The sequence below is a fragment of the Ambystoma mexicanum genome, chromosome 2q (assembly GCF_040938575.1).
Source record: "Ambystoma mexicanum isolate Mex_15411 chromosome 2q, UKY_AmexF1_1, whole genome shotgun sequence".
Lineage (NCBI taxonomy): Eukaryota > Metazoa > Chordata > Amphibia > Caudata > Ambystomatidae > Ambystoma > Ambystoma mexicanum.
Window position 1 is genome coordinate 43,203,289 of NC_090924.1, and position 19,909 is coordinate 43,223,197.

The following is a 19,909-nucleotide window of genomic DNA, read 5'->3' on the forward strand; positions in this document are numbered from 1 at the left end:
ACCAACAAACAGTTCGATTCAGCAAGCAGAGCACTATGTTGCAGGAGAATAGGTGGGTGGCCACAGGTAGCACACTGATGGGTTTGCTCTAAGTGGTCACAGAAGTTCATGGATAGCACGATGACGAGCAGATTAGCGTAGATCTCAGTGGTTGCCAGGTAGCACGTTCAGGAGTAGACTTGCAAAGCACAAAGATGTTCTCATGAGACAGATCAAGTGGTTTTTAAAGTATTAGAAACATGGGTGTGTTTGTGAATGAATGACATATGTATGTCGTGGTTTTAGGGGGGCGGCCTGCTTGAAGGGGAGGCCTGGCTGGAGACACGGGGTCTGAGGAGGCCATGTGAACGATGGCCCCTGGGCGTGGGATACCTTTTGAAGTGTACATGCTGTTTGGCACCTTGGCCTTTCACGCCCCTGACAGCGCGCAACCACTGGCGCGAACCACCTTTGATAGAGGGTGGGTGGGATGGAGGGGCCTGGGGCATGCAGATAAGGCACAGGAAGACTGCTGAATGGAGACACACTTATGTGGATTGCAGGGGGGCGGCCTGCTTCAAGGGGTGGCCTGGCTGGAGACACGGGGTCTGAGGAGGCCATGTGACAGATGGCCCCTTGGCGTGGGATACCTTTTGAAGTGTACATGTAGTTTGGCACCTTGGCCTTTCGTGCCCCTGACAGCACGCATCCACTGGCGCGAACCGCCTTTGATAGAGGGTGGGTGGGATGGAGGGGCTTGGGGCATGCAGATAAGGCACAGGAAGACTGCTGAATGGAGACACACTTATGTGGATTGCAGGGGGGCGGCCTGCTTCAAGGGGAGGACTGGCTGGAGACACGGGGTCTGAGGAGGCCATGTGACCGATGGCCCCTTGGCGTGGGATACCCTTTTGAAGTGTACATGTTGTTTGGCACCTTGGCCGTTCGCGCCCCAGACAGCCCCACATGCCAGCGCTCATCCACGGGTGCAAACTGCCTTTGATAGTATATCGTTGCTTATCAATAACAAATGCCACATATCGGAGATTCTTGTGAGCACAGACCCACACTTCAACCGATGTATTATAGTGGTCAAGACCCTAAGGCCTGTATAATCCAATGGTAATTGTTAGTATAGATATATGTGTGACTTTTATAGAGACATAACCTACTGAAAGACCTTGAACAAGTGTTATTTAGTGCATGCTTTATCGAGAATATGTTATGTTAGCTTAGATAGATAGTGACCACCCTGCTTCACAGCGACCAGACCTTCACCGATTCGGAGCACAGAAGTCTGACGTCCATCCTTGAATGGAGACACACTTGATTCATTTAAAAAATCAAAACAACCGTTGTTAAAATATGTGGTGTTTTATTTTGTATCTTATTTTCATGACACAAAAATACAAGACTTTAAAGATTATACAGGTCAGGTTGAAGCACAGCGAGAGAAAATCCCCTGTACTGACCGCTGTCACTCGGGAACGTTTCTCTTATGGCACGAACGGCACAGACGGGTATCACTCTTCGAACGCGGTGTCCAAGCCTCCCGTGGAGCCACCATTTAAAGGAACGATAGGCCACCAGCCTGTACCACCTGTGAAAAGGAATGAAACAAACTGTTTTTAAATGACCAAGATAAGTTTAATAAACGTTTGTTGTCAATGAAAATTCTTGTAACTAATGGCATTCTGCACGGACAAATGCTATGTAGACAATGCACACTATTGAACGACTTTCATGCGTTACTATGATATGAATATATAATTTTGGATATAGTAGAAGAACATGAAATAGGAGTGGCATGACAAGCAGAGTATACTTACTCGTTACTCGGATTACGAGGACGAACAGTTGCGCGAAGTTCGTGCATAAGCACCATCATTATTCTCAACACGGCCCGTGTGAGGCAGGCTGCCCTGAAGTCTGGCAGCTCGGTGATGCATTGCGGTCGTGGCTCGCCTTCCGAAATGTAGGCCAGGCATCCCGAGTTTTCTCGGCAGCAGTAGTTCTCGTCCTCGGTTGGCATTAGCCCGCACCGATTGCATGTGCACCAGGTGGAGACACCGTCCATGCGACTAAGCCCAGGCTCTTCATCTGTTGAATTGTCCTCCCAACTGCCGTCCGAATCCCCACCGTTTTCACGTGCTTCCCTTTCCAGTAGTTCCTCCTCGGTATACTCGGGCTCGTACATGTAGGGCATTATTGTAGCCATTGTGTGGTAAACAAAGTAAAATAATTTACAGAGATGGTACAAGTGTTCACACGGGCTACAAGCGGCGAAGGTAGCTGACCAGAGCACAGAAACGAGTCACAGAATACTCAAAGTAACACAGAGAGAGGAATGGAATCGAAAATCTGCTGCTGTGTGTTGGGAAACGGTCTGTTTATACTTATTGAGGAAAGAGGCGTCCTGCCATTTCCATGGCGACACGTCATTAGCTGAGGCGCAGCGATTGTTGACATGAGACGTGCTTTGGCGTTGGGAAATGGGCGGTACGAGTCTGCTGATGACAAGCTCAGGGGCAGGGGATTTGATTTTGTGCCGCAGAAGCAGGTCAGACAGGGCGATGCGGTAAGTTATAGGATTATCACAAAATGGCGGCTCCCTGGTGCCTTTTTTCGTGTGCGTTTAATGGACGAAAACTCGGGTAAGGTCCATAGGAAAGTTTTCTAAAATCGAGCCACTTAGGCTTAAAAAAACATGGCCGACCCGTAGGGACAATAAACATTTTTACTGGACCATGCCTTTAAGGGTCTGTATCTGGAAGCCTACAGTCATTTGTCTCTCTGCACTTAAGAGCCACCCTCCGTCAGCACTATGGGCTAAGTGGCCTTCAGTGAGGGCTTTTAGGGAGCACTGGAAGGAATTTCATAAGGCAAAACCTTTGGTCAACAAGTTATTGAAGAGTTTTCTATATTTATAGGTCTTTGAAGATTGCCACTGTTTGAGCTTTGTTAAGATGGATTTCTGAACTCTGACCTGGAGGGGCAGAGGTTCAGAAGGCAAGCCTAGTTTCTTGGAACAGGGTAACCTCTGGACAAGCCAGACCAATTAGGGTAGCGATGGTGGCGGTCAAGACTAAGGGCCTCATTACAAATCAGGCAGTCCGGAAATAACAGTGGAGGTAAACCCGTCGCCACCGTTGTTTCCGGACCGCCTGATCCCGACTCCTGCAGGTGGGAGGTGATGTTCCCGCCAGGCTTTTAACACCGCCGCCTGCAGGCGGACGAGGAAACACCAGAAGCATTACAAGATGCTCCCGGTGTTTCCATGATCCCCATTCCCATTTTAGTCCCATAGGACTCAATGGGAATGGGGATTAACACCATTCCGCCTCGGTGATTCCCGGAAAACCGGGGTTGTAATGCCCCGGTAATTCCGGGAATCACAGAGGGGGAATGGTAATACGAGTCCAGCAGTAACCAGGCGGTTTTACCGCCTCGGTTACCGCCGGACTCGTAATGAGGCCCTAAGTCTCAAGATGGGTGAGGGTGACTGAAAGACCTCCATGAGCACACAGAGCAAGGACACTTACAAATTACTCTAGACAGGTGTTATATTAAAAATATAGACACATTTATTACAAGGCCTTTGTAACATCGACCATAGCAAAGAATCACAATAATACTAAAGTAAACCAACACATTACAGTCAATACAATATATATACAAGACCGAGGGGTCTAAGGAGTTAGGAGCACAACATATGTAGACCACCTAGATGGGGAGGAAAGCAGGCAGTGCAAGTAATCAATAGACCCAGGTTGACATCAGAAATACACCTAACTAGTTGGCAGTCCAAGCCCTACGAAGAGAGGAGCCTTATGCTCAATAGTACATGCACACGCCTGTGCCAATGGACAAAATAGGGTCTCTTCAAGGGTCTCTGAGAGTTCAGGAAGGTGGATGAAGTGATAAAGAACAAGTTCTCACTACTCAAGCAAGACCTCCACTTGCGGGCAGAGGCAGGGTGAGAGTGCGGCATGGATCCGCTATTTCGCAACAGCGGTAGAAAAGAAATGAGTTCCTGCGCCAGGGGCCACCGGTTGAGGTATGGACTACTCACCGGTCCCCGACGCAGGTAGACCCAGACTACGCCAGTTCAGTTCACGTTGCTGGCAGGTTTGGATGCGATAATCAGGACGTCTCGGCACTGTGTAGTTTCCGCGGTAGGAGGATTCAGGGTCGAGGGGGTCACAAATGCAGCGAAAGTGCACAGTTCGTTACCACAGCAGGGCAACACGGCAACTGTGCTTTCTCTGGTCCGAGCACACTCGTCTCACTTCAGACCTGGGAATGCCAAGAGTATGAAATTCGGTGTGAGGGTGCCGTGGACACAGAGCTAGCAGTAGGCCAAGTTTCAAGGGCTTCCCCAAAACGGTGGCGGTGACACAGCAAACGTCCCGGGTAAGCTGGTCAGCCCACTGGTTGGCCCAGGGACACTTCCGAAGAGGCTTACTTTCAGGGTTTGATGAAGGTGCCGAGAATAGTTGGTCCCACTATTCCAATGGGTTGAAGCGCCTTCGCAGACCTTCTAGGACAAGCAGATGCAGAGGAGTCTCGCAGGACGACAGCGGGCTCAGGGTGCCAAACCTTCCAGCGGGTCACCAGCGGTTCCTCTACTCGGCTTCTTGTTTCAGGATACTTGGCTCCTTATCCCTTGTTCGGTGTGAACTCAGGAGATCGACATGGTAGTGATGTTTTCGGCCTCTTCCTATCCACAGTTCCCTTTGCGCCAAAACTGAGAGGACCCAATGGGAGACAGCTCACAAACACTAACTCCATACATGGACCAATCACGGACCACGGTGGTCCCAGGCATTCAGGACACTCCAGACTCTCTGGCACCCAGGATGTGTATTGGGAACAGACATCCCATCCCACATCCTGGAGGCACACACAAAAGGCATGCAGAAGCCAGCGAAAGCTTTGGGTTTCGTGGGAAAGTGCATGACCAAATAAGGACTGACCCGGGTCGGCTCGACCTGGGGAAGGTGAAGGTGCAAGATGGCCAAAGGACAGGACAAAGAACCGCGTGGCATGGCCATTTTGGAGCCAGGCCACCTATTTGTGCCAAATGCAATAAGCGTGGATAATGTGGCAAAAAAGGGTTCAAAACATAAGATAAACGATAGCTGCCACCAGTCCTGTCCGTGACACACCTGCACAGTTCATGATAAGTCCAGCGAGAGTTTCTAGGGCCTTTGGAATGACTAGAGACCCAAGAGTGCGGTAAAGTAAGTTACATTGCACTCTTGTTACATGTTGAACAAAAGCTGCAACATGAGGAAAGAACTAAGGGAAACAAAGTCTCCCAGTACTGACTGTCTTAAGAACATGTCAGTTTCCCCATAAGAATTGAGCGAAAGCCCAGAGGAGTGCGGCGGAGGGCTGCACTTCTCTGGCAAAGTTTAGATCAGGGTGTAAAACAGCAACAAAAAGTTTGGGGGTTGCCACATGGAGGGAAAATTACATTCAAATATGAAATCTTTCCTAACACTCGCCCCTCCCAGACTAAGGACAGGGGGAACTAATCCACCCCTGGATGAGTTTCTTGTTCAGGTCGGTTAAACATTCTGGACAACCCATCAGCATTGCTATGTTGGACACCTGGCCTATGCTCAATAGTGAAGTCAAAGCCTTTCAGACTTATGGACCACCTAAGCAACTTTGGATTCTCTCCCTTCATGTTCATTAGCCACTTTAAGGGCTTATGGTCAGTTTGCACAGTGAAGTGGGTCCTATAGAGGTAGGGCCTCAGCTTCCCTAGGGCCCACACAACAGAGAAACATTATTTCTCTACAGTGGAACATCTGAGCTCTCTGTCCTTAAGCTTTTGACTAATGAAGCCAATAGGGTGTTCCTTACCCTTCTCATCTACTCGTGATAGTACAGCTCCTATCCCAGTGTCAGAGGCATCTGTCTGCACAGTAAAAGGTCTTTGGTAATCAGGGGCCCTGTGAACAGGGGCCTGGCACAAGGAGTCTTTTAAGCCGTTGAAGGCCTTCTCACACTCTTCAGTCCAAGTTACCTTTGTGGGTTTTCTTTGGAGTGGTGAGAGCAGTCAGAGGGGCAGCTATGGTGCCATAGTCTGCCATGAAATTTCTGTAATACCCAGTAAAATTGACTACTGCTCTAGCCTACTCATGGGTATCAGTAAATCTGATTGTAATAGGCTGCAGGTATGCCAAAACGGGGCCATCAGAATTGTTATGAATCTTAAATTTAGAGACCATGTCACACTGGCAAGACGTGAGTTACACTGGTTGCCAGTGACTTCCAGATTCCTATTCCGTACCCTGACCATTATACATAAGTGTAGATTAGGAAGTATGCCCGGATACCTACAACAGCTGCTATCCACAAAAAACAACGTGCGAACACTAAGGTCAAACAATCAGCACTTCTTGGCTGAACCAATATGTCATACTGTCAGAGCAGCTAATTCAACCTTTGTCTTCAACGGACCTGGTGTCTGGAATGCTCTTCCTCTAAATATAAGATCTATTGAGTCGTTTGATTTGTTTAAGAAGAGATTAAAGACATATTTATTCAACTATTTGATCCTTAGACAGCTTTAACTTCTCCTCTCCGTGGCGGCTATGCTTCTCGGACTCTTCTATTTGTTACTCGTTGTTGGTGTCTTGTAGTGCCCTCACGCCTTTGGGTTCATGGCCGCGCTATATAAATGTACTAAAGTAAAGTAAAGTAAAGTAAGTCCTAAGAAGGCTCTCACTTGGGTCTGTGTAGTGGGGGTAGTACTTTACTGGGTATAGGCTGTATCCTCCCTCCACCTACTTTATGTCCAAGGTAAACCACTGAGCCTTGTCCAATCTGGCATTTACTGGCCTTTATGGTCAAGTGGGCCTTCTGAAGAGCCTGTAACACAATCCCAAGGTGTTTCACATGGTCTTCCCAGGTGGCACTGAAAACTGCTATATCATCCAGATATGCAAGACAGAATTTATCCAGCCCATAAAAAACATGATTCACAAGCCTCTGGAAAGTGGCAGGTGCATTCTTCAACCCAAAAGGCATTAGCCTGAACTGGTAAAGACCCTCTGGAGTTGAGAACGCTGTCTTCTCCTTGGCATGTTCTGCAAGGGCTATTTGCCAGTAGCCTGCAGTGAGGTCAAACGTGCTGAGGTACTTGGAGGCACCCAAGGTATCTGTTTGAGGCAAGTGGTTTGCATCTGTCTTGGTGACAGCATTCAGAGCCCTGTAATCCACACAGAACCTTTGGAACTAAAACCACAGAGCTGGTCCAAGGCCTACTAGAGGGTTCAATCACCCCAAGATCCAACATGTTGTTGACCTCAGTCTTAATGTAAGACCGTACTTTGTCTGACATTGTGTATCCCCTACTTTTGGTAGGTACACTGTCTCCTGTGTCTATGTTATGTTTGCACCAAGGTGTCAAACTAGGGGACTGTGAAAACAGGGGGGAAAATTGCCTAAGCAAACTTTTCACCTCAGCCTGCTGATCAGAAGTCAGGTGAGGGGCCCCTTCGGACACCCTCAAAGGAGCTATCTGAAGGACTGCTTTGAAAAAGGTCAGGGAGAGGTTCAGACTCCTCTTCCTCAACATCTGAAGCCAATAGCAGTGCTGCGATTTCAACTCTTGGGATGAAAGCCTTCAGCCTATTTACATGGAACACCTTTGGAGCCTGTCCAGGCCTTCCAAGGTCCACTAAATAGTTGACCTCACCCAGGGGCTCCACCACTGTGTAAGGGCCTGACCACTTATCCTGTAAAGCTCTATGCCTTATGGGATTCATGATCAGGACTTGCTGACCAGGTGTGAAGTTGATGAGGGAAGCTTTCTGGTCATACCAAGGTTTCACCAGAGCTTGTCCTGCCTTCAACTTGTCACTAGCCAGACCCATCAGGAGTACCATCCTTTTTCTGAGCCCTAATACATAGTCTAATACGCTGGTAGTAATAGGGGGAGTGGGCATCTCCCATCCCTCCTTGACTATGGCTAAGGGTCCACGCACAGGGTGACCAAACAGAAGTTCAAAGGGGCTGAAGCCAACACCCTCTTGTGGTACCTCTCTGTAGGCAAACTGTAAGCATGGTAAAAGAAGATCCCATTTTCTTCTTTGAGGTTCTTCCAGAGCCCCAATCATACTTTTCAAGGTCCTGTTAAACCGTTCCACCAGACCATTGGTCTGGGGGTGGTATGTGGAAGAAAACTTATAGGTGACCCCACATTCCTTCCACATAGCCTGCATATACTTAGACATAAAGTTGCTGCCTCTGTCAGACAAAACTTCTTTAGGGAAGCCAACCCTAGCAAAGATGCCAAGTAGAGCTTTTGCAACTGACTTGGCAGTCACAGTTTTCAATGTGATGGCCGCAGGATACCTGGTGGCGTGGTTGACCAGCACCAGGATAAACCTATTGCCTGAGGATGTTTGGGGGTCAAGGGGACCAACAATGTCGATCCCTACACTCTCAAATGGTACTCCCACAACTGGGAGTGGTACCAATGGAGCTTGGATTGTTGAACCACTCTTACCAGATAACTGGCTTTATACTTGCACCCCCATCTTGGGCCAGTAGAAGTGCATGGATAACCTTTGCTTGGTCCTCTTAATACCAAGGTGACAAGCAAGGGGCACTTCATGCACCAGCTGCAGGAGGAAGGGTCTTACAGCAAGGGGAACCAACAACCTCCTATGGTCTCCTTCTGTAGACTCTGTAGGCTCAATATACAGGAGCCCACCTTCCCAATAAATCTGATGCTTCCCAGGAGGTTCACCCTCAAGCTGGGAGCAGGCCTGTCTCCTTGGGCCTTCCAGAGATGGGCACTCATGTTGGCCTTTACTGAATTCTTCCCTGTCAGGACCACCTTCTACTAACAAATTGTTTAGTTCAGGATGGTCATTTGGGTCAAATACTTCAGCCAGCACCACCTCCTCGTCAGGTCCGGGTGAATGACCAACTACCTCCACCTCAGTGGTAGGCAGGTTATGGAGAATATTCTCTTTCCCTCTTTTTGGTTTTCTGACTCCTTTAGCCTTGGGTTTCCCCTTTGGCTGGGGCAGGGCATTGGTCTTGGCCAGTGCTGCCCTCGTTTGAGACCTTGTGCAGAGTCTGTCGGCAGTAACTCCCACAAGCCCTAAAGCTCTGAGATCATTGCCCAACAGAACCTTTCCTGAGACACTCCTCTGAATGCTCACTGGAATCCTGACTGCTGTACCATTGATAGTAAGATTTACAGGTTTTGCTGGTAACATGAGAGGTGGGCCGGCAGCCAACTTAGTGGGCATCAGAGTAGCTCTGGCAACTTCCTCTGGGTCTACCAAGGTAGAATCCACTACAGTCCGACTGCACCCACTATCCCTAAGAGCTGGAGTATATACTCCATTGATCAGCACACTGTCCTTAAAGTAGTGTTTGGTGTTATCTGGAATCCTAGCATAAGCCTCTGAGACTTTAGGCTCCCAGGAACCCAGGGAAACTAAAACTACCTCAGCTTCTATCCCACTGGGGAAGGAGTCTGAGGAGAAGGATGCTCCGGTAATCTCTTCTTCCTCGTAGAAGGAGAAGGCCAGATTAGCAGAGTGGAACCCAAGGTTTTGACCTTACATCTGGGATCCCCCTTCACGTGGTCAATTGCTCCACAAGCAAACCAAGATCCATTGGGTCTGTTCACATAGGGGGGCTTATTATAACCAGAGTTCTGTTTTGGAGGCTGACCTCCACTACCCTGTGAGTTCTCTTGTGTCTTACCCTTATTTTTCTTTTTGTGGCCCTTTTGGGAAGAGGATTTATCAGTTTCCCCACCCTCCTTATCTTTGGACTTTTTCCCTTCCTCCTGCTTGTCAGGATGAGTCTTGTCCTTATGGGACACTCAATGTGACACCCAAAAATCTGCTGCAATGGTTAGCTTCTTAGGATCTATCTCCTTTGAATCTGCCAAGTGCTGCGTAAGCTCAGGGGAAGAAGACGCGAAAATATGTTCCAGCATGACAAAACTTATTATGCCTTCAAAGGTAGAAAGCTTATAACCTTCGACCCAGCCAGTCAAGTTTTTTAAGGATTCAGTTACATAAGATACCCAAGTACCACCTTCTTTTTTCTTAAACTCTTTGAATCATTTTAAGTATTGGGCAGGAGTCTTTCCAAACGTTAAGATGAGAGTTTGCTTCAACATTGCAAAATCGGCTCTCTCAGCTTTCGACATTTCCATAATGGCACTGCAGCCAGAATGGGGCAGTCTGCTAAGTAACCAGGCAATTATATCAGCATTGTCAACTTGTTGAACTTCACATGCATACGGAAATGTATTCAGCCAGTCCATAATGTCATTCTTTTCCTCATAAACACTGAGCAGATCTTTTGGAAACCTTGGATGGGAAGAGGCCCCAGACCCATGTCCAGGACCCTTGGATCCATTGGCAACTTTAAGCTTGGCCAGTTCCAACTGGTGATCCCTGTCTTTTAGTTTTTCTGCCTGCTCGATCTTTAGTTTGGCCATACTGAACTCAAGCTCCTTCTGCCTAAACAGCAGCTCTTGCTTCTTGAATTCGAGTATGGCCTCCCCATCAGCACTGGCAGAGGAAACATTAGATATTACATCCTCCATGTGTTCATGGTTACTGTGGACCAGTGCAGCGGCAGAACTATCAGTTCTACCAGTGAGAGCAGCCCCACCTCCTTCTGCACTGCCCTCTGAAGCTATAGCACTAAGCTGAGCTTCTTGCCAGGCCATGATTCTTTGGATCATTTCCATTTGTGTGCCTTGAGAGTAGACACCTCTCTCAGCACACATCTATTTCAATGTTTCGGATTTAGAAGCATTTAAAGTTAACAAGGTACTTGTTTCCATACTGTTAGATAGGACTATGGCCTTTAAAAAGTTATACTACGACAATTCACTATGTGTCCCAGTAGGAATAACTCGAAATGCCTTCACTAGTATGCAACACTGGATACCTTCAGTCCTATCCCACCGCTGTACACCAATTTGTTAAGATGGATTTCTGAACTCTGACCTGGAGGGGCAGCGGTTCAGAAGGCCAGTCTAGTTTCTTGGAACAGGGTAACCTCTGGACAAGCCAGACCAATCAGGGTAGCGATGACGGCGGTCAAGACTAAGTCTCAAGAGGGGTGAGGGTGACTTAAAAACCTCAATGAGCACACAGAGCAAGGACACTTACAAATTACTCTAGACAGGTGTTATATTAAAAATATAGACACATTTATTGCAAGGCCTTTGTAACATCGACCAAAGCAACAAATCACAATAATACTAAAGTAAACCAACACATCACAATCAATACAATATATATACAAGACCGAGGGGTCTAAGGAGTTAGGAGCACGAAATATGTAGACCACCTAGATGGGGAGGAAAACAGGCAGTGCAAGTCATCATTAGACCCAGTTCGACATCAGAAATACACCTAACTAGGAAGCTGTCCAAGCCCTACGAGGAGAGGAGCCTTATGCTCAATAGTACATGCACGCTCCGGTGCCAATGGACAAAATAGGGTCTCTTCAAGGGTCTCTGACAGCTCAGAAAGGTGGATGAAGCGATGAAGAACAAGTCCCCACTACTCAAGCAAGACCTCCACTTGCGGGCAGAGGCAGGGTGAGAGTGCGGGATGGATCTGCTATTTCACAACAGCGGTAGAAAAGAAATGGGTTCCTGCACTAGGGGCCACCAGTTGGGGTATGGACTACTTACCGGTCCCCGACGCAGGCAGATCCAGACTTCGCCAGTTCAGTTCACATTGCTGCCAGGTTCGGATACGATAATCAGGACGTCTCAGCACCATGTAGATTCCGGTGTAGCAGGATTCAGGGTTCAGGGGGTCACAAATGCAGCAAACGTGCACAGGTCATTACCACAGCAGGGCAACACGGCAACCGTGCTTACTCTGGTCCGGGCGCACTCGTCTCACTTCAGACGAGGGAATGCCAAGTGTACGAAATTCGGTGGGAGGGTGCCGTGGACACAGAGCTAGCAGTAGGCCAAGATTCGAGGGCTTCCCCAAAACGGCAGCAGTGACAGAGCAAACGTCCCGGGTAAGTTAGTCAGCCCACTCGTTGGCCCAGGGACACTTCCGAAGAGGCTTACTTGCAGGGTTTGATGAAGGTGCCGAGAATAGTTGGTCCCACTATTCCAATGGGTCAAAGCGCCTTTGAGACCTTCTAGGACGACCAGATGCAGAGGGGTCTTGCAGGATGACAGCCGGCTCAGGGTGCCAAACCTTCCTGCAGGTCACCAGCGGTTCCTCGACTTGGCTTCTTGTTGCAGGATACTTGACTCCTTATCCCTTGTTCGGTGTGAACTCAGGAGATCGACATGGTAGTGGTGTTTTCGGCCTCTTCTTATCCGAAGTTCCCTTCGCAGCAAAAGTGAGAGGACCCAATGGGAGATCTGCTCACAAACACTCACTCCATACGTGGACCAATCACGGACCACGGTGGTCCCAGGCATTCAGGACAGTCCAGACTCTCTGGCACCCAGGATGTGTATTGGGAAGAGACATCCCTGCCCACATCCTGGAGGCACACACACAAGGGATGCAGAAGCCCGCAAAAGCTTTGGGTTTTGTGGGAAAGTGCATGACCAAATAAGGACTGACCCGGATCGACTCGAACTGGGGAAGGTGAAGGGGCAAGATGGCCAAAGGACAGGACACAGAACCGCGTGGCATGGCCATTTTGGAGCCAGGCCACCTATTTGTGCCAAATGCGGTAAGTGCGGATAATATGGCAAAAAATGGTTCAAAACATAAGATAAACGATAGCTGACACCAATCCTGTCCGTGACACACCTGCACAGTTCATGATAAGTCCAGCAAGAGTTTCTAGGGCCTTTGGAATGACTAGAGACCCAAGAGTGCGGTAAAGTAAGTTACATTGCACTCTTGTTACATGTTGCACAAAAGCTGCAACATGAGGAAAGGACTAAGGGAAACGAAGTCTCCCAGTACTGACTGTCTTTAGGGCATGTAAGTTTCCCCATAAGAATTGAGCGAAACGCCAGAGGAGTGCGGCGGAGGGCTGCGCTTCTCTGGCAAAGTTTAGATCAGGATGTAAAACAGCAGCAAAAAGTTTGGGGGTTGCCACATGGAGGGAAAATTACATTCAAATATGAATTTTTTCCTAACAAGCATTAGGGGCTAAATGATGCTAAACATCTTACATTCAAGATGGCTTTGTTGATCGCCCTCATATCTCCTCATAGATTGGGAGGCCTTAGGAGTTTAACATACAGGCCCCCTTTCAACCCATTTCTCCCTGAGGCTTTGGTGGAATGATATAACTCTGCCTTTAGTCCAAAGGAGATTTCTAAATTTCCCAAATCACAGGATGTGACTTCCTTGTTTGTTCCAAGGTTCTGTCTCTATAGAGGAGGAGGGTTAGCACTGCTTGACCAATACATGTGCAGTATTTGAATACCTTGCACAAACAGAGAAGATCAGATCAACAATATTTAGGTGACTTATGGGCCATCAGGTATGGGCAGAATGGCATCTGTGGTGACCATTAGTAGATGTATTCATAGAGTAATGTCAGTGGCTTATGACACAGCAATGTGTGCTGTGCCATCACAAGTACATCAACAATCTACTAGGGAAATGCCAGCTACCTGGTAAAGCATGCAATGTGTGTCCCTGCAGGAGATTTGCAGGGCTGTGACTTGGGGCAGATCCAAGCACCTTCATAAAACACTAAATGCTGAATGTCTGACTATCATGTTGCAGTTTCCCAAGGCACAGTTGTACTGCTGTCTCGTATGTGTAAGACTGATGTTTGTTTGTTTTATTATTTATAATGCGTGCCAGACCCGAAGGTATCAGGGCGCAGAGAGCTACAAGTACATTTTCAGCTTGGTTACAGTGCTGTACAAGAATATACAAGTTCAAAGCAAAATACAAGTCCAACTACAGAATATACAATATGTACAAGATTATACAGATTCAAAATACAATGGAAGTCCAAATACAGCATATACAATATGGATGAAAGTCAGGGTTAAGTACGACAAGGAAAAGTCAGCAGTATATACAGAGTGGGGAAGTAGGTTTATCGGTCCTTTTCTTTAATCCATTTGGTGATATTAAGTCTGAAGTGTGGGTAAGTTTGGTATGTCCTTAAAGCCGTGTGAAAACAGAGAAATTGATATGAGGCCGGGAAGCCCAAAGGAAACACACCAACACAGGTTACAAAGAACATACAAAGTGCTTTATTTAAAAGCTGCAACAGTTACCAAAAAGTCAATTGACAAACGGATAGCTATTCGGCTCTCAGAGTAACAGAACGAACTTCAACGAGAGTTCACTGCGTTAGTGTGAGAGAGCATACATTGGGATACTCGTGTTTTTATACTCTTTATCCTGCTCTGGCCAACCCCCTCACGGGTTAACCATTCTTAGGACCAGGCCTAGGGTTCCTTGCCAGGTCAATCCCATAATGTATGCATTTTGATCAGTTCCGCTGATACAGTTGTTCATTTACACATAGGTCAGGGATAGGACAAGGTCTCAGTTCGCAACCCCAACAAGTGGCCTGCAGGCATATTATTTATTCATGTGTGCGGAGGTCACAACGGCCAGGATCCCACTCGAAATGTCATTCGGCCTCCATTTTGGTGTTCAGGGTGACTTCCACATTACAAGGGAACCTAAAATGGCGGCTAAATCCAAGATGGCGATTTACACAGTACATGAAGGTCAAGACCTTGCCGCGGAATCTATTTACACAATGTTTTAGAGATCTTGGCGTAGGCCAACACACATTCAAACAATGCAATAGGAGGTATAATATTATTTCGATTCCGACAGCCGGGGGTAAGGAGTTCCAAAGCTGGGCAGCTTTGACTGGGAAGCTGCAACCTCCAGTTTTGGAGTGTTTAAATCTAGGTATTGTTAGCAGGTTAGGGTTGGCCCTTCTTGTTGGGCGATTGGATGATCGTCTATTGAATCTGTCTGTGAGGTAACGTGGGGCAGCATTGTTTAGGCATTTATGTATGACTGAGACCGTTTTTAAGAGGATTTTATTGTTGGTGCTGAGCCAGTTGTTTGATCTCCTTATCTCTGAGATGTGTTTTTTTTTTGCTACACCCAGCGCACCTCTCAAAGCGTTGTCGTGTAGAATCTGAATTTTATTAATAATTTGCTTGTTGACCCCAGATATAGGGCATTACAATAGTCCAGTTTCGAGAGAATTAGTGCACTGGCCAAGGTGATGCAGCTGTGCATGTAGAGGAAGGGTTTAGCAGCTCTAATTAGCTTACAGGTGTAAGCTGTTGCTGAGTCCATGGTGTTGACCTGTTTGGTGCAAGAGAGTGTGGCGTCTAAGTAGAAGCCTAATGTTTGGACTTCTTTGGCAATTTTGATGACTATGCCATCAATATTGAAGTTAGAATATTTGTGGCCTAGTTTGTTCAGATCAGGGGTGGTGCCGAGGATGATGAGTTCAGTCTTGTCATCATTCAGGCATCGACCGTGAGTGGCCATCCATGCCTGGATGATAAGGTACACCTTGTTCAGCAAGGCCAAATCCTTGTCATAATCTCCCGTCAACGGTATGATGATCTTGGTATCATCCGCATAGTTCATGTAGGTGATATCAAGATCATAATGATCATCAAAAAGGGGTTTCATGAATATGTTGTACATGGTTGGTGAGACACAAGAACCCTGTGGCACCCCCGCAGGTGATGGGGATCGAGTTGGCGGATGCTGAAGGTGAGAAGACATGCATTGTCCTGTTATTTAGGAAAGATTGTATCCAGCCTATTGCTTCTTGCGAGAAGTATACAGCCATGTACAGATGGTTGCAGAGGACTTTGTGGTCTACCAAGTCGAACACAGCTGATAGGTCAGGGAGGAGTAGCAGGGTGGTTTTTCCATTGTCCCTAAGTGCGTTGATTTCGGCCTTGTGGTCTGTCAATTCCGTTTATGTCCGGTATTGGGGCCTTACGCCAGACTGGCAGACTCCCAGGTTGTGTTTGAGATATTTCTGAATTTGAAGGTATGCGACCCTGTCTAATATTTTCAGCAGGAAGGGAACTGTGGTGATGGGTCTGTAGTTAGTGGGAATGGAGGGCTCTAGTGAATGTTTTTTAAGGAGTGGGAGTACCCAGGACTCATTGAGGTTGCTGGGGATGGTGCCAGTGGAGAAAGATGCATTGGTTAGCTTGGAGATAAATGGAGATAGGTCTCTGGCAGCATCTTTAATGATGTGGGCAAGGCAAGGATCTCCTTGGCAGTTAGACGGTTTTAGGGTGAGGATAATTTTTTCCACCTCTAGGATGGACACTTTGGTGAAGCTGAAGCGATTTAACGGTTTGTGGGTAGACATAGGTTTGCGAGGTTGTGTGATTGGTTTGTTGAGAAGGTCTTTTTGTGGTTATCTTATCTTGTAGGGTGGCTACTTTGTTGGTTAAGGCTTTTTTCATTGCAGCATTGAGGTCTCTCAGTCATACATGTGAGTTTGACTCACTCAGAGACTCACTCATACGTGACCAGCTAGTTTGTTGCACTAATAACATGAAATACCGGAAAGACTATTAAAGATGTACCATTAGAAATGGCAGTAGAAACAGCTAGGAGCATGGAGCAAACTCATACGTATATGGCAACCATGAGGAGTGACAAGCAAGAAGGAGAAGTGGCTGCGGTGAGAGGAATGAGAATAACAAACATTAGCAAGGAGGTCAAATGTTACAAGTGTGGCAGCAACCGCCACATATCCACGAGTGTGTTTTGTCCTGCGAGGAATGTCTCCTGCTTGAAGTGCAAGAAAAGGGGACATTTCACGAGAGTCTGCCGTGAATTAGGTCATGTACAGAACATTGAGTGCAGCGGAAGAGTTCCAGAACAGGAGGAAAGTTCTGTGGTTCTGCAAGGTGGTCAAGCCAAGCATGTGCTGGAGGTATCAGAATTCTCGCATAAGTCTAGTGTGCCAACAGAGGTGTTTCTGATCAACTGTAGAGTTGTCACGATGAAGGTGGAAAGCTGTTCACCTTGGACTCTAATGTCAAAAGGAACCTTTGAAGGATGTCTACAAGAAGATGTGAGACAATTAAAGGAGCACAAAATTGAACCATATGCCTATGAAAATGTGAGGATTGAGGTTCTAGGAAAATTTCAAGCATCTATAAATTATAAGGGCAGAAGTTATGAATCAGATGTGTATGCCACGCAAGAGGGTTCATCTCTCTTAGGATGGGGTGAACAGCAAAAGTTGGGAATCAGAATCCAGGCGAATGCTGAATAACCAGTTGTGGTTGCTGAGGTCAGAGACAAATGGGACAAAGAGTTTCCAACGGTGTTCCAAGAGGAGTTGGGAATGCTAAAGGGATTTGAACATGAGATTCGTTCAAAGGCTGGGGCTATTCCAAAGGTGCACAAAGTGAGGCCAGTGCCTCATGACCTCAGTGATAGACTGAAGAGGGAAATTGATACACTGTTGCAGAAGGGGATCATAGAGAGAACTGAGAGTTCAGAGTGGTTGTCACCAGTGGTGGTTGCTGCAAAGTCTAATGGAGAGATATGGCTATGCATAGATTTGAGGGACCTCAACAGGAATATCCTAATAGACAGACATCCTCTACCCATAATTGGAGATAAGTTGTCGACACTGAACAACGCCAATATATTTTCTGTAATAGATCTCTCTCAAGCATATCACTAGGTTCCCTTGAAGGAAGATTGTCAACATGTGACTGCATTTATTACAACATTTGGAACCTTCAAGTATTGTAGGATGCCGTTTGGCTTGGCCACGGCAGCGACGATGTTCCAAAGAGTCATGGAGATTATAATGGATGGGGTACAAAATATTGTAGTGTTTCAGGATGATGTGTTAATCTATGCTGACTCTAAAAGTGAAAATGACAAGGTTTTGGGTCCAGTTTTGTGCAGGTTGCAAGATTGCGGTTGACAGTGTGGAGTATCTGGGGCATGAGATTGATAAGAAGGGGGTGCGGCCTTTAGTGGAGGCTGTGAAGTGTGCGCCAGTACCAACTGATAAAGACCAGGTGAGATCTTTTTTAGGGTTGGCCGAATACTATCATAAATTTGTGAAGGACTTTGCAATGCTGTCCACACCCATAAGAATGCTGCTCAAAAAGGGGTCAAAGTTTGCGTGGACTCCTGAGTGTAGTGAGGCATTTGATAGCATTAAAGAAGGGGTAAGCAAAGCACCCTCAAATGAAAGGTTTGATCCCAAGGACAAGAGTGTTCTAGTGGTGGATGCGAGTGCTTTGGGTTTGAGTGCGACTTTGGTACAAAATGACAAGAACAATACAGAAAGAGTTATAGCGTGTGCTTCAAGGGCGCTAAGGGATGCAGAATGTAAGTACTCAGTTATTGAGTGAGAAACTTTAGCCATGTTTTGGGCGATTGACCACTTTAAATACTTTTTGTGGGGGAGAAAGTTCATTGTTAGATCTGACTTCAAACCCATGGTACAATTATTTGAAAGTGGAATATGGGCCTTGGGGTCCCCCAGGATTAGTCGGTGGGGTTTAGGTCTCCGAAATTATAATTTTGATGTGAGCTACCTACCTGGAAAAAAGAAGTTGGTGGCAGATTGCCTATCCAGGCTACCAGTAGGAGGGGAAGTGGAGATCAAGAGTGTGGAAGAGGAAAAGTCGGTAGTACCAGAGGATGAAGGTGCTGTAGGTCAGGAAACGTGGTTACATGAAGAAGGTTTAGACAATGACCTTAAATTGATCAAAGAGTGGACAGTAAGAGGATGCCAGATAAGAAAGTGTTAGATCGGAAGTTTGATGTGTGGTGGGAGATTTGAATATTTATGAGGACAGGTTAAGAAGGGGACGTTGTGTGGTACCTCCGGAAACACTCAGGACCATCTTAGTTGAACTTGCACACCAGGGGCACCCAGGGGAAAGGGCCATGAAAAGGAAATTAAGGCAAAGTTATTAGTGGCTAGGTATTGACAAAATGGCGGAGGAACATGTAAAGAACTGTATGGTCTGTCAGACAAGTGATAAGAGCAAAGTCACAAGAGAAACTCCTTTGATTCCTAATGTTATTCCTGACCAGCCATGGACCAAGTTAGCAGTGGATATTATGGGCCCTATAGCGGGGTTGGGTGAGGGTTTGAGATTTTTGTTTGTTGTGGTGGACTTTCATTCTAAATGGATAGAATGGGACGCTGTCAAGGAAGTCACTGTCAGGGCTTTGATTTTGTTTCTGGAGAAAGTTTTCCTTAAGGAAGGAGTACCCACTGAATTGGTGTCAGTTAATGGGGTACAATTTGTATCGGAAGTAATGAAGATATTTTTGAGCAGTTACGGTACAAAACACACTAGAACGGTGCTATACCATCCGAGAGCCAACGGTCTTGTGGAGAGAGAGTTAACAGGTATTTGAAGGGGGGGTTACAAACTGCCATGAGTTTGAGACAGCCATGGAGAGAGGTGTTGAATCTGTTAACATGGAACTACGTAACCACGCCACATTCGGTAACGGGTGTCTCTCCCTTTGTGTCCATAAAGGGGAGAGAACCTGGGACGAGACTTTGCCCAGGGTGACTAGGAATGGCAAAGGTTGTTCAGGTAGATAGGGATCAGATTATGAGGCTTATTGACATAAGTCAGGAGAAACATAAAGAACTGTTTGACACAAGAGAAAGAGTGAAGGACAGAGAGTGGAAAGTTGGAGATCTGGTATATGTCAAAAATCCCAGGTCTGTAAATAAATGTGTGGGTCCGAAGAAGATATGTGTGGTGAGGAAGAGTGTGGTCATTCTGGAAGGAGTAGCAGTGTGGTCAAAAGGAAGAATTGCAGACAGTAGGAGTGTCACTAAAGATGATAGTTCTGCCGGGGGGCCCAAAGGATAAAGTCAAAGGGCCTCATTAGGACCCAGGCGGTAAGGGGTTTAGGGCGGCGTAAACAGCGCCGACCCTTACCGCCTGATTCCGAGG